This window comes from Lissotriton vulgaris, unplaced genomic scaffold (genome assembly GCF_964263255.1).
Source record: "Lissotriton vulgaris unplaced genomic scaffold, aLisVul1.2 SCAFFOLD_726, whole genome shotgun sequence".
Lineage (NCBI taxonomy): Eukaryota > Metazoa > Chordata > Amphibia > Caudata > Salamandridae > Lissotriton > Lissotriton vulgaris.
The window spans coordinates 325,403-339,296 of record NW_028243544.1 but is presented as its reverse complement, the minus strand read 5'-3'; the positions used below and the strand labels follow the sequence as shown (position 1 = coordinate 339,296).

The window sequence follows — 13,894 nt, the reverse complement described above, 5'->3', positions numbered from 1 at the left end:
ACCTCCAGCAAGCACATCTCCTTCGACCGCACCACAGCTGTGTTCACTTCAGCTACAAAACCACCCTGACCCACAACCACCCACAACCTATTCCTCGGAGAAACTGGAACAAAATCACATTCGACCAACTCCTCACATCACTCAACCAAATCCCTCCTTCCCTCTCACTGGACCCAAACCAAGCGGCCACCAATCTCAAGCAATGGATCACCCAAAATGCTGACGAATTAGCACCCCTGAAAAAGCACCAGATCAAATCAGCCAGCAAAAAGGCTCCCTGGTTCAATGATGACCTTAAAAAATCCAAGAAGCTATGCCGCACCCTGGAGAAAACATGGAGAAAAAACCCAACCACCGACAACATAGCCACCCTTAAGGCAGCCACCCGCAAACACCACCAACTGATCCGATCCACCAAGAAATCAGCACTCAAGGATCGTCTCGATAACAACTCTCACAACAGCAAGGAACTTTTCAACATCGTCAAAGAATTCACCAACCCCACCGCAGCTTCTAACGACATCACCCCCTCCCAAGACCTCTGCGATGCGTTATCCTCCTTCTTCTACAACAAAATTGCCAACATCCACAACAGCTCCGAGAATACTCCCAGCGACCAACCCTCCCCACCCCCTCAGATCCTACTCCACCAACTAACAACCTCAGCGCCTGGAACCCAATCACCACTGAAGACACCATCCGCCTAATGAACTCAATCCACTCTGGCTCGCCAACCGACCCCTGCCCCCACCACATCTTCAACAAAGCTGACTCCATCATCGCACCCCATCTCCACGATGTCATCAACTGCTCGTTCAACTCTGCCACCTTCCCAGAAAGCTGGAAACACGCCGAACTCAGCGCCCTTTTAAAGAAACCCACAGCAGACCCCTCTGAGCTTAAAAACTACCGACCCATATCCCTCCTCCCATTCCCGGCCAAAGTCATTGAGAAAGCCGTCAACAGCCAGCTCGCCGCCTTCCTTGAATCCAACAACTCCCTCGACCCCTCTCAGTCCGGATTTCGAGCCAAACAGCACCGAAACCGCCCTCATTGCAGCATCAGACAATATCAGAACACTACTGGACAACGGAGAAACAGTAGCCCTCATTCTACTCGACCTCTCCGCCGCTTTCGACACAGTCTGCCACAGCACCCCCTTATACAACACCTCAGCGACATCGGCATACAAGGAAAAGCCTTGGACCGGATCACCTCGTTCCTAGCTGGGAGAACTCAGAGAGTCCGACTTCCCCCATTCAACTCAAAGGCCACTGAAGTCATCTGTGGAGTACCACAAGGATCACTCAGTCCCACCCTCTTCAACGTCTACATGAGCCCACTCGCATCCATCGCGCGCCAACACAACCTCAACATCATCTCTTACGCCGACGACACCCAATTAATCCTTTCCCTCACCAAAGACCCCAACACCGCCAAAACCAATCTTCACGAAGGCATGAAAGAAGTAGCCGAATGGATGAAACACAGCCGCCTAAAACTCAACTCAGACAAAACGGAGGTGCTCATCCTAGGATCTTCCCCCTCTGCCTGGGACGACTCCTGGTGACCTTCCGCTTTGGGCACAGCGCCCACACCCACAGACCATGCACGTAACCTTGGATTCATCCTGGACTCCTCTCTCTCAATGTCCAGACAAGTCAACGCAGTCTCATCCTCCTGCTTCAACGTACTTCGCACTCTCAAAAAGATCTTTCGCTGGATCCCCCTCGAGACAAGAAAGACTGTCACCCACGCACTGGTCACAAGTCGACTGGATTATGGTAACACACTATACACTAGAATCACAGCAAAATTACAGAAAAAACCCCAACGCATCCAAAACGCATCAGCGAGACTCAACAAAAGAATTACATTCCGTCTCCTCACCCACGCACACAAGGCCCTCTACAATCTAGGACCCGAATGCCTCAACACTCGACTGTCCTTCTACAAACCCACCCGCCAACTAAGATCGTCCAATCAAGCCCTCGCAGCAGTCCCGCGCATCCGAAAATCCACCATGGGGGGGAAGATCCTTCTCCTTCCTGGCAGCCAAGACCTGGAACTCACTCCCCACTCGCCTCCGCTTTACTCAAAACCACATCTCCTTCAGAAAAGAACTTAAAACCTGGCTATTCGAAAAATGACAAACCCCTTCCCAAGCGCCTTGAAACCCTCTGGGTGAGTAGTGCGCTATATAAATGCCCGAACTTGAACTTGAACTCAGCAGAAACAATTCTACAGAGCTAGACTAGTGTCAGCAGAAACAATTCTCATACTGAGCTAAGCTGGTGTTGGCAGAAACACTTCTCATACTGAGCTAAGCTGGTGTGCGCAGAAACACTTCTCATACTGAGCTAAGCTGATGTCGGCAGAAACGCTTCTCATACAGAGCTAGATTAGTCTCAGCAGAAACACTTCTCCTACAGAGCTAGACTGGTGTCTGCAGAAACCCTTCTCCTACAGAGCTAGACTGGTGTCAGCAGAAACACTTCGCATACAGAGCTAGACTGGTGTCAGCAGTGCTTCTTCAGTGCCCAGAGCTCTACAGGTGTTAAGGCATGCCCAGGACCAGGCCTGTCACTTCCTGATCAGCTGCCTACAATGTCACCCTGGACGTGGCAGGAGTGGCCTGGACACTCCCGCTGGGCAGGGCGTGAACTCAAATGGGAAACCTCATGGCACATTCCTGGCGACAAGGCCAGAGCTGGGGCGACGAGTCACCTGTAGATCCTGTTACCACCAGCTAATAAAGTGCTCACTGAAAAAGGGAGCAAACGGGTGGGTCTTTTAACAAAATCTAGAGTTTTTCACTTGGAAATGTGCTCGTCGGGAGTGTACAGATTATAAGATTTCATGTGTTAGCAGGATTATTTGATATGTTGGCCGCCCCAGCAGAGGGCAAGGACTGAACAGCTATGGAGTCAGAACTACCTTCTTGCCTTCTGGGAAGACGATTGAAGCTGGCAGCACAGATGGGAGCGGACTGAGATGTCGTAGTTTTCTAGGTTATATGTTAATATAAAATAACATGATGAAAGGATTCAACCATTACGATGAAGTTTACACAGGTTTGTACATTTTTATGGTTTTGAATAACTGTCAAAAGTATTGCCTTCCGGTGACCCTACAGGTGAGGGGTGCGTGAGGGAATGCGGGGTCCTTGCTACCAGTTGTCACAGGTAATACCTTTCTCTGATCCTACAGGGTGAATGTATGACATTGTTCTGCATTCTGTCCATCAACTGTTGTTTTTTCTCTGATCCTACAGCGGAGGGGTGGGGGTGCAGGAGAGAAAGAGGGGTTCCTTCTAGCAGATGCTTGCAGACAGTGTAGGTACTTGGCCCGTGAGTACACAACTTCCTCCAGGTCTGACCCAAGCTGGCCACGTGTGCATGGTGAACCATCACCAGTCCTGACCCAAGCTGGCCACCTGTGCACGGTGAACCGTCACCAGGTCTGACCCAAGCTGGCCACCTGTGCACGGTGAACCGTCACCAGGTCTGACCCAAGCTGGCCACCTGTGCATGGTGAACCGTCACCAGGTCTGACCCAAGCTGGCCACCTGTGCATGGTGAACCGTCACCAGTCCTGACCCAAGCAGGCCACCTGTGCACGGTGAACCACCACCATGTTCAGCCCAAGACCGCCATCATAGGGATGGAACTTTAAGACCTACTGTTGGAATCTGTGCACTCCAATCCATCACCCAAAGCCCAGCATACACCCCTTTATTACTCACAGTAGATCTCTGCCAATCCCAAGTCAAACCGCAGACAGGTGTTCCCCGCCAGGGCCGTCAAGTACCTGGCATAGTAAAGCTTTGCCAACTCATGCCTAAGTAGGCCACCTGTGCTTTGTGCATGGCCTGCACTTGGAGACTCAGCCTGGTGCATCCTCTGCCTCCACTGGGCAAGTGAACAAAGACCCCTCAACACCCAGCATCCCACATCATATTCTGCACTACCCCAACACGAGCCATCAAACCTGAGCACCAGACAACTCTTCATCCCGCAGGCATCCTTTATCCAATACCTTCCACCAAAGCTCAAAAGAATGCAGCAAATTCCACATCACGAAACACCACCATGCCACCTAAAAACAACCCTAAGGGACTGAACCAGGAGATAACCCTGGAGGACTGCAGCGCTTCCATGCCATCACACCCTACATTGTGCAGGTCCGCCAACTATGGGCAGTGAAGGGGGCCTGAACAGAGAGACTAGTGTTCATCATCAATCCGAAGGATGGGAGTGCCATAGAGCCAACTGATGTGAAGGGTTGTACCAACAAAAGGAGTGTAGGCATTGTACCAACAACAGAAGGCAGGATTGTGAAGCCATTCGGCCATGCCTGCTAGTGTTCTATGTAGGGATAAAAAGAGCCCACACTGCCACTTTCACGGAAGGGATCTTTCATAAGGAACCAACATACGCAAGGTTCGAAACAGTTATGGTCATGTAATTTAAAAACATTTTCGTTGTTCTATTTTGTTTTGGTTTAGTTAATTAGATTTGGATGTTATGTCATTTATGTTTGTTCCTGGTGTTTGAAATTTAGGTTTATAAATCTGTTTTCATAGTTTATTTGTGGGATTGCCTACCTGTGGACATTAGTTTGAATATTGATGTTGCTGGCTTCCGCGAATTTAACCGTGTAAGCCGCTCTAGGATTTTAAATATAGTTATTGCATGATAATTCGGTTCATTTATGAACCTTATATTAGCTCAGATGGTCCTCCGGGGTTTACGAATGCCTCCACTGGTGGGTTACCTCATCCCTGGAATGATGCTGGCAGAGGTTTGAGGCTACTTGGGTGATAACGCAATGAATACACAACGCTACATCCATTTGTGAGAAATGCAGGGTTCGAAACTGCTACGTCACGTAAATAGTCTTGTTCTTTTTTTTGGTTTAGTTAATTATGTATGCACATTATGCCATTTATGTTTCCTGATGTTTAGAGATTTGTTTATACATATGCTTTTAGTTTACTTTTGGAATTGCTTTTTTGTGGACAGTATTTTGAATATTAATGTTGTTTGTTCTAATGAATAGCCAATGAAGGATGCTGAATTTAGTTATGGCATGATGATTTGGTGGTTTAAAAAAAAAGGCTTGATAGAAGGCAGGAAATTGTGTCAGATGCCAATCTGTGGGTCGAATTTATAAAGCTTGGATCTTGTGGCAAGGCTTAGATCTTTTTATGGCTCCACATGAAGTAATGGGATGAATTCACTCGCTGCTTCAAGGCTATGTGGTGCTATGTGCGTCTTCCATTGGATCAGGTGTTTTTGCGTTCTTCTGTTTGTGATTTTAATTACAATTACAAGATAACATCAGTTCCAAATTACATCAGTTGCTAGACAAACAATTGCAAGAGCATAGAAGACGAGATAATTGAAGTGTAGAGGGGAAGTAGTGGGGGTAAGGGAGATGAGAAAGTGAAGATAGAGGAAGAGACAAACAGTAAAGACGAAAGGAAGTCTGTCTGAAGACCAACTGGGTAGATGACAACCAAAGGAGGTTATCCACAGCCCATCTCCCCTATAGCTAAACCAGGTAGCTTCATTGGACATCAGACAGAATAGGTCAGTCTCACTACATTGAGAGAGGAGAGAAATAGAAAGAGGTAGGAAGCGAGTGGAGACGACAAGTGAAATGAAAGGAAGTCTGTCAAAAAACCAACTGGGTAGGTGACGTCCAGGGAGTGAATCCCCGGCCTGTCTCCCCTATAGCTAAACTAGACCGCTCCTTCGGACGTCGGACAAAATAGCTAGATCTCAAATGACGAGGGAAAAATTCACAGATAGAATGGGGGGACTAAAGGGCCAGGACAGGTGAGGGCAAAGGTCAGAAGCAGGAAAGTGGAGAAGAGTAGAGTGGGAGGAGTAGAGTCATTGCGAAGTTCCTTTTTGGAATTTTTTAAACATGGCAGCCAAATCCGCTTTTGTGATCGCCATTGCAGTGGCTCCTGCGTCATCTCGCAGCGTTGGGCGTTTGTCTGAAGGGATGAAAAAAAAATCTGAGACTTTACCCGTCTGCTTTTTCATCGTCTTCTTGGCGGCATAGGGTGTTGGCCAGGCTGGCCCCTGAGTAGTTGTGGGAGATGAGGCTGCTGCACTCCCAGTTGTAGGTGACTGAGTGGGGGGATTAAGCCAAATTGAGGGCTGTCGGACCCCCAGGCGCAAATTCTGCAAGGGATATGCAGCCTCAAATTTAGGCATGCCTCAAGGGGAGTGCATCGTGGCTAGTCTGTGCCAGTAATGCCATATAGGAGGACGACCAGCAAGTAAGGACCGATGGGGGGGTGGTATGGACTGTGGCCCGTCTGGTTTACTTTTGAAGCCAGAATACATTTGAAAATCGCCTGCATGACACACAAGGCTGTACACCTGAGCTCACCCGGATACCTCACCCAGAAGCTGACAATCTCTGGCGGTTCTAGAAACACTAGAGGCACAAACAATCTTCTGCTAAAACCTCGAAGATTCCGGAAGGAAAAAACGTACAAACGCTCCTTCTCAGGAATGGCACCCAGGATATGGAACTCACTCCCCCCTGAAACCAGACTCATCTCCTCCATCGCACTCTTTAAGAAAGAAGTAAAAGCTATCCTCATAGCCAAATACACCTGATCCATTAACGTGGATTCTTAAAGTCTCTGCACCGATCTGTATTATTTGCTCGATCCCTTCGATGATTCGTATTACTTGTTGTATTTACTTACCTGACTGTCTATGCTCACACTTATGTACTATTTGAATTATTAATGTATCGGCTTTACCATGCTCCCTCATGTACCTACCCCACCCCACTTATTATCTACTATTGCGCTATACCGAATGGCCTATTATGCACCCTCATGTTTGTATTCCCCGCTTTGTAAAGCGCTCTGATATCTGCAAAGATCTTGTTCGCGCTATATAAAACTTTCAAAATAAAATAAAATTACGCTTTATACCTACACACAACTATGATGCACATTAGTTTTCAGTTGGAATACTTGATGGTCTCATGAGAAACAATGACGAATGCAACACTGAAAGGATAAAAACTTTCTCCAATCTTATTTTGATAAGTGAAAGGATCATATTTTAAGATCTGGTAAGATTAGGCAACTTGTACAGTCTCTAAGTGGGTTCCGTCTCAGTGGTAATTTACAAGCTAAGCATTGTGTGAGACATTCTGTTCTCTACCTTTAATTTACCGATCACAGGACTTAGAGAAACGACTGTGTACCTTCAAATTGTTTTAAAAAAAGGAACTGTGCACAAGTGATAAAGGGGAGCGGTCACCAAGCTGAGTGATTGTCAAGACATAGGCTGTCCTCATGGAGTCATAGCTAAGAACAGTGATCACCAATAGGAGAGATCACAAAATAGTGATCAAAGGGAGTGATTACCAAATTGTTTGTCCGTCAAGCTGCAAATTGTGATGATGGAGTCAAAACCAAAGACTTGGCAGAGAAGCATGATTTAGCCATGGCAGAGGAGAGTGGTTGCCAAGTTGTGACAGAGGGGAGTGAATGGCAAGAAATAGGGCAGGATCACAGCCAAGGAGAGTAATCAAGAGTGATTGCCAAGTGATGATCACCTAATCAAGATATCATCGAGTCGCAGGGAGTGATAATTGAGTTGTGGCAGAGGAGAATAATGAGAAAGTTGAGGTCAAGTGGAGCAACCACCAAGAGGAGTGACTGCCAACTTGTGATTGAGGGGAGTGATCACTGAGTGGCAGCCAAGTTTTGACTGAGAGGAGTTACTGCCAGCTCACAGGGAGTGATCAGCTGTGACCACTAGAGTCACTGCCAAGAGATAGGATTGCCAAGTTGTAGTGGTCGGGAGTGATAATCAAATCGAAGGTTGGGATGACTGATTCACAGTCAAGGAGAGTGATGAAGTCATTACAGAGGGAAGTGGTCACCAAGTTGCGACAAAGGGGAGCGATTGTCAAGTCGTAAGGAGTAATCATTGAGTTGTGACCGAGGAGAGTGATTGCCAAGAGATGTGACTGCCGGGAATGATCAACTGAGTAGCAGTCGAGGAGAGTGATCAACGTATTGCTTTGAAATACTTTAAGATGGCTCTCCACAGAATCCAGAAAGACAGTCACCCACGCACTAATCACCACTAGACTTTAATACGGCAACGCAGTGTACCCCGGCTTCACCCAGAAACATCTCCGGAAACTACAGAGCGTTCAAAACTCTGCAGCCAGATCGGTCCTCAACATCCCCTGCCATAGCCACATGACAACATTTCTGACAACGCCACTGGCTCCCTATCAACAAGAGAACAACCTTCCAGCTCCTCATACACGGTTACAAGGCTCTCCACAATGCAGGACCAGAATATCTGAACCACTGCCTCGCTTTCCACACACACCACCCAAACAACTCTGCCTTGGCCTCCATCCCATAAGACATGAACGCCTCCATCCCATAAGACATGAACTGGAGGGAGATCCTTCTCCCACCTCACCGCCAAGACCAGGAACCCCCAGCCCCTCCACCTTAGGCGTTGTTGACCCAGTTCAGGATGGACCTCGAGACCTGGCTCTTTGACCGAACTGCCACACCCTGACAGATCAGCAGCCCCCCTGTGCCTTGAGACCGCCACGGGTGAGGAGCTGCGCTTTACAAACCCCAGATAGATTGGGAGTGATTACCAAGTTGCAGGGAAAAATGATCGAGTTGTGGCAGAGAATGCAATCATTAAGAGGAGTGAGTGATCTGTGAGGGATGGAGGGAGTGATCAGTGAGGGATGGAGGGAGTGATCCGTGAGGGATGGAGGGAGTGATCAGTGAGGGATGGAGGGAGTGATCAGTGAGGGATGGAGGGAGTGATGAGTGATCAGTGAGGGATGGAGGGAGTGATCAGTGAGGAATGGAGGGAGTGATCAGTGAGGAATGGAGGGAGTGATCAGTGAGGGATGGAGGGAGTGATCAGTGAGGGATGGAGGGAGTGATCAGTGAGGGATGGAGGGAGTGATGAGTGATCAGTGAGTGATGGAGGGAGTGATCAGTGAGGGATGGAGGGAGTGATCAGTGAGGGATGGAGGGAGTGATCAGTGAGGGATGGAGGGAGTGATCAGTGAGGGATGGAGGGAGTGATCAGTGAGGGATGGAGTGAGTGATCAGTGAGGGATGGAGGGAGTGATCAGTGAGGGATGGAGGGAGTGATCAGTGAGGGATGGAGGGAGTGATGAGTGATCAGTGAGTGATGGAGGGAGTGATCAGTGAGGGATGGAGGGAGTGATCAGTGAGGGAAGGAGGGAGTGATCAGTGAGGGAAGGAGGGAGTGATCAGTGAGGGAAGGAGGGAGTGATCAGTGAGGGATGGAGGGAGTGATGAGTGATCAGTGAGGGATGGAGGGAGTGATCAGTGAGGAATGGAGGGAGTGATCAGTGAGGAATGGAGGGAGTGATCAGTGAGGGATGGAGGGAGTGATCAGTGAGGGATGGAGGGAGTGATCAGTGAGGGATGGAGGGAGTGATGAGTGATCAGTGAGTGATGGAGGGAGTGATCAGTGAGGGATGGAGGGAGTGATCAGTGAGGGATGGAGGGAGTGATCAGTGAGGGATGGAGGGAGTGATCAGTGAGGGATGGAGGGAGTGATCAGTGAGGGATGGAGGGAGTGATCAGTGAGGGATGGAGGGAGTGATCAGTGAGGGATGGAGGGAGTGATCAGTGAGGGATGGAGGGAGTGATCAGTGAGGGATGGAGGGAGTGATGAGTGATCAGTGAGTGATGGAGGGAGTGATCAGTGAGGGATGGAGGGAGTGATCAGTGAGGGATGGAGGGAGTGATCAGTGAGGGATGGAGGGAGTGATCAGTGAGGGATGGAGGGAGTGATCAGTGAGGGATGGAGGGAGTGATCAGTGAGGGATGGAGGGAGTGATCAGTGAGGGATGGAGGGAGTGATCAGTGAGGGATGGAGGGAGTGATCAGTGAGGGATGGAGGGAGTGATCAGTGAGGGATGGAGGGAGTGATCAGTGAGGGATGGAGGGAGTGATCAGTGAGGAATGGAGGGAGTGATCAGTGAGGGAAGGAGGGAGTGATCAGTGAGGAATGGAGGGAGTGATCAGTGAGGGATGGAGGGAGTGATCAGTGAGGGATGGAGGGAGTGATCAGTGAGGAATGGAGGGAGTGATCAGTGAGGGATGGAGGGAGTGATCAGTGAGGGATGGAGGGAGTGATCAGTGAGGAATGGAGGGAGTGATCAGTGAGGGATGGAGGGAGTGATCAGTGAGTGATGGAGGGAGTGATGGGGGGTGATCAGTGAGTGATGGAGGGAGTGATGAGTGAGTGATGGAGGGAGTGATGGGGGTGATCAGTGCGTGATGGAGGGAGTGATCAGTGAGTGATGGAGGGGGGGGATCAGTGAGGGATGGAGGGAGTGATGGAGGGGGGGTCAGTGAGTGATGGCTGAGAGGGATCCCCTCCAGCTGCAGTCAAGGGAGGGTGCAGTGAGTGATCAGTGAGTGATGGAGGGGGGGGGGGGGTCAGTGAGTGATGGGATCCCCTCCAGCTGCAGTCAAGGGAGGGTGCAGTGAGTGATGGAGGGAGTGATCAGTGAGTGATGGAGGGAGTGATCAGTGAGTGATTGAGGGAGTGATGGAGGGGGGGATCAGTGAGTGAAGGAGAGAGTGATCAGTGAGTGATGGAGGGGGGGATCAGTGAGGGATGGAGGGAGTGATGGAGGGGGGGTCATTGAGTGATGGCTGAGAGGGACCCCCTCCAGCTGCAATCAAGGGAGGGTGCAGTGATCGCAGTGTGATCCCGGCTCCCGAGCCGACACACCGTGACCCTCTGCAGATACAGATGCTCCTCAATATTTGATAAACAAAATCCGCCTCCACGGAAGGTGCCCCTCCCACCAGGGCACGAGTGTAAACACGTCCTGATCCCATTCACAAGCAGCGAGTGGGGGCTCTGGCGAGGGGGGGGGGGGGGTACAGCACCCCCGGATGGGCTGAGCTGGCCAGGGTGCCCCCACCCCACGTGTCTGCTGGGTGGGGGCAAGGCCTCTCTGCACACAGGACCTGCACCCCCCCCCCACACCTATCAACGAGCTGCACACCCTCCCGGGGGGGCGGGGGGGGGGGGCAGGACCCCTGCATGAAAGGAGACACCTGGGCAGGCAGGCGCGTGCACCCCTCCCCCACAGGTGATCTACACAGGCTGACGGGGGGGGCACACCCGTATGAACGGCGCAAACGACCCCCCCCCCCCCTCCCGCTGACCCCAAACGAACGACGCCCGCCCCCTCCCCCCCCCGTACACATCGTGAGGAGGGGGTGAACGCGCTGCGCCCCCAGCCCCTGCGAGGACCACACCCCCCGCGCGCGCCCCCGCCGCTCACCTCCTGCTCGTGGGATCTCAGCCTCTCAGTGCGCGCGCGCCGCCGCTCCCCTCCTTATATACATTCGCCGCGCGCTGACGTCACCCCTGCAGAGCCAGGCACGAGACCAGCTGAGCGCGAGGCGAGCGCGCGCGCCGCACCCACCCGGCCACGAGCACAGCTGGGAAAACCGCGAAGGGGCGGGGCAGGAGCAGGCTCGCGCTCACCACCCCACCCGGGCGGAGCCACAGGCTGACAGGGGTAGAGCGCGCGCGCGGCCTGCCCGAGCCCCACCATCCGCAGACCGAACGGAAACTCCCGAACTTCTCCGGAAAAACCCGACCTCCTCCTCCCTGTCCCTGAAGGAGCATCCAAGGGCGTGGCTGGAAATGGCGGACAATGGTTACAAAATGGCGGACGGGGGTGGGGGAGGCGGCCGTGGTGGCGCCCCCTCCCTGGGGCTCCTGTCCCCGACCGTGCCACCGGTCCCACGCCCGTTCTCACCCCCCACCCCGCGGGGCTCGTGTTTTATTTTTTATTTTTTTATCAAAAAAATATTTTTTATTTAATAAAATAAAACAAAAAAATAAGCAAGACCCGCAGAGTAGCAAGGGACAGGGAAATGAGGTGCTAGCAATGGGCTGGGCGTTTTCAGGGTTTGGGCACGTGCCAGCACAGGGATGACAGCTCAAAACCAATGGACTGTGGGAAGTAATGCAGAAAACCAAAAATACCCACGTGGAATTAGAATGACTAAACCAGAATCAAAAATTAGCTAGCATTCGCGCCAAGAATTTTCAATTTTATTAAGGACACGGAGGCAAGGATTATGCTTCTCTTTCTTTACTGTAAATTTCACAGCAGCCAATAAACATACAGTTTCATGAAAATAAACTACCAAGACCATGATGCTTAGTCTAGGCCACGCCCTCTCAGCCCTCATAATAGCCCTGGTAAAAGTCCCAGCTTCCTCTTTCTTTGCACGAACATGCAGAATAAGTCCGATCTCAAAAAGTCTTATAACATTCTCCAACATGGAATAACAGGGAACAGCGTTCCAACATCAGTCTTCAACAGAAGAATCTTCAATCATTTTTCTTGTCATTACCTGGAAAGAAATATAAACAACCCGTAACTTCCGTATACAACCAGTATCAAGTATATAACAACGGGTGGGTAAGCGGAATCATACATTGATATAGCCGGGTGGGATAATCCTCACCTCCGCGTCCTTAATAGAATTGAAAACTCCTGGCGCGAATGCTATCTAATTTTTGATTCTATTACAGGAACGGAGGCTTCAGATTATGCTAGTTTAACGCTGAATCAAAGACAACAGATGTAATATCTCCCACCGGCTTATAATAAAACTGTTTGAATGTCGACTCAGACGACCAATCAGCACAATGCATAATATCCTGAATATTAGCTCCTAACAGATATGACTTTGAAGCCATAGCACAGAGTGCGCCCCAAACAGTTGAACATCAACTCCAGACTCTTTTTATAATAAACTTAAGCCATCTTGCAATAGTGGCGGAGGACACCGGCTTAAATGGCTTTAGTACAGCAATTAAAAGCTGCGTGACCCCCATCGGTCTCAAAGAACGAGTACATTCCTCGTAGGCTTTCAAGCATTGTACAACACATAGTTTGGCATTAGCAGGAAAAGCATTATAATCAACCTGTCTAGACAGTGTTTTTGTACGACCTGTAATGCTAAAAGAAACCCCTTCCGGAGTTAATACTCTACCTGTAATATCCAGTGCACGTACATCTGATGATCTTCTGCAAGCTGACAAGCATAATAGCATAGCCAATTTTGCTGTCAACTGCTTCCTGGAAAGTAAGTCATTAGACGGCCAACTTTCGAGTAGTTTGATCACTAAAGAAACATCCCATAGCCCAAAATATTTGGGTTTGGGAGGATTTGCGACACGTATGCCTTTAAGGAGTTTGCAAACCAAAGGGTGCATGGCAACCGGTTTCCCGTCAATGTGGGAATGTCCAGCGGAGATGGCCGACCGGAAGTTATTCACAGATCTATAGGCCAAACCGCTAGCAGCTTTGTCCGACAAAAAATTCACTACATGTGAAAGTCCTGCCCCCACAGGATCCAAATCCCGTTCCACGCACCAACAAAACCAGCCCTTCCAGGCTGAAGAGTACCTTTTTCTCGTGGAAGGGGCCCAGGCTTGTTTGATAAAGTCGTTAGCCGTTCCTGAAACTCCAGGCACATTCCATTGTTGCCTGAAAGCCTCTATGCCATCAGCGTGAGCCGTTGAGACAGAATCAACGGATGTTGCTCCCCCAGGGGTCCTAGGAGTAGAGACTCCGACCATGGGAGCATTCTGGGGAGATCGCAGCACATCCCCAAAAGCATTGGGAACCAAGATTGTGATTTTCACAGAGGCGTCACTAGGATCACCTCCGCTTTCTGCTTGAGAATTTAAGATGCCACTCGTGGGATGAGAAGAAAGGGGGGAAAGGCATAGTTCACTAACCCCGACCAGTCCTGTAGAAACGCATCCGTTGCTACCGCCGC

The 13,894-nt window shown here is 50.2% G+C and overlaps 1 protein-coding gene across 2 annotated transcripts in view; it reads right to left on the bottom strand.

The window, feature by feature from the left end:
• SPTAN1 (spectrin alpha, non-erythrocytic 1) overlaps window positions 1–11,520 on the bottom strand; it is a 365,414-nt gene extending 353,894 nt beyond the window's left edge. Inside the window, exon 1 of one of the 2 annotated variants that reach the window (XM_086948611.1) lies at window positions 11,371–11,520. The gene's annotated coding sequence lies outside the window, so the exon portion shown is untranslated. The remainder of the gene's footprint in view (window positions 1–11,370) is intronic. The other variant, XM_086948613.1, reaches the window with a different exon arrangement.
• Between the last annotated feature and the right edge of the window lie 2,374 nt (window positions 11,521–13,894).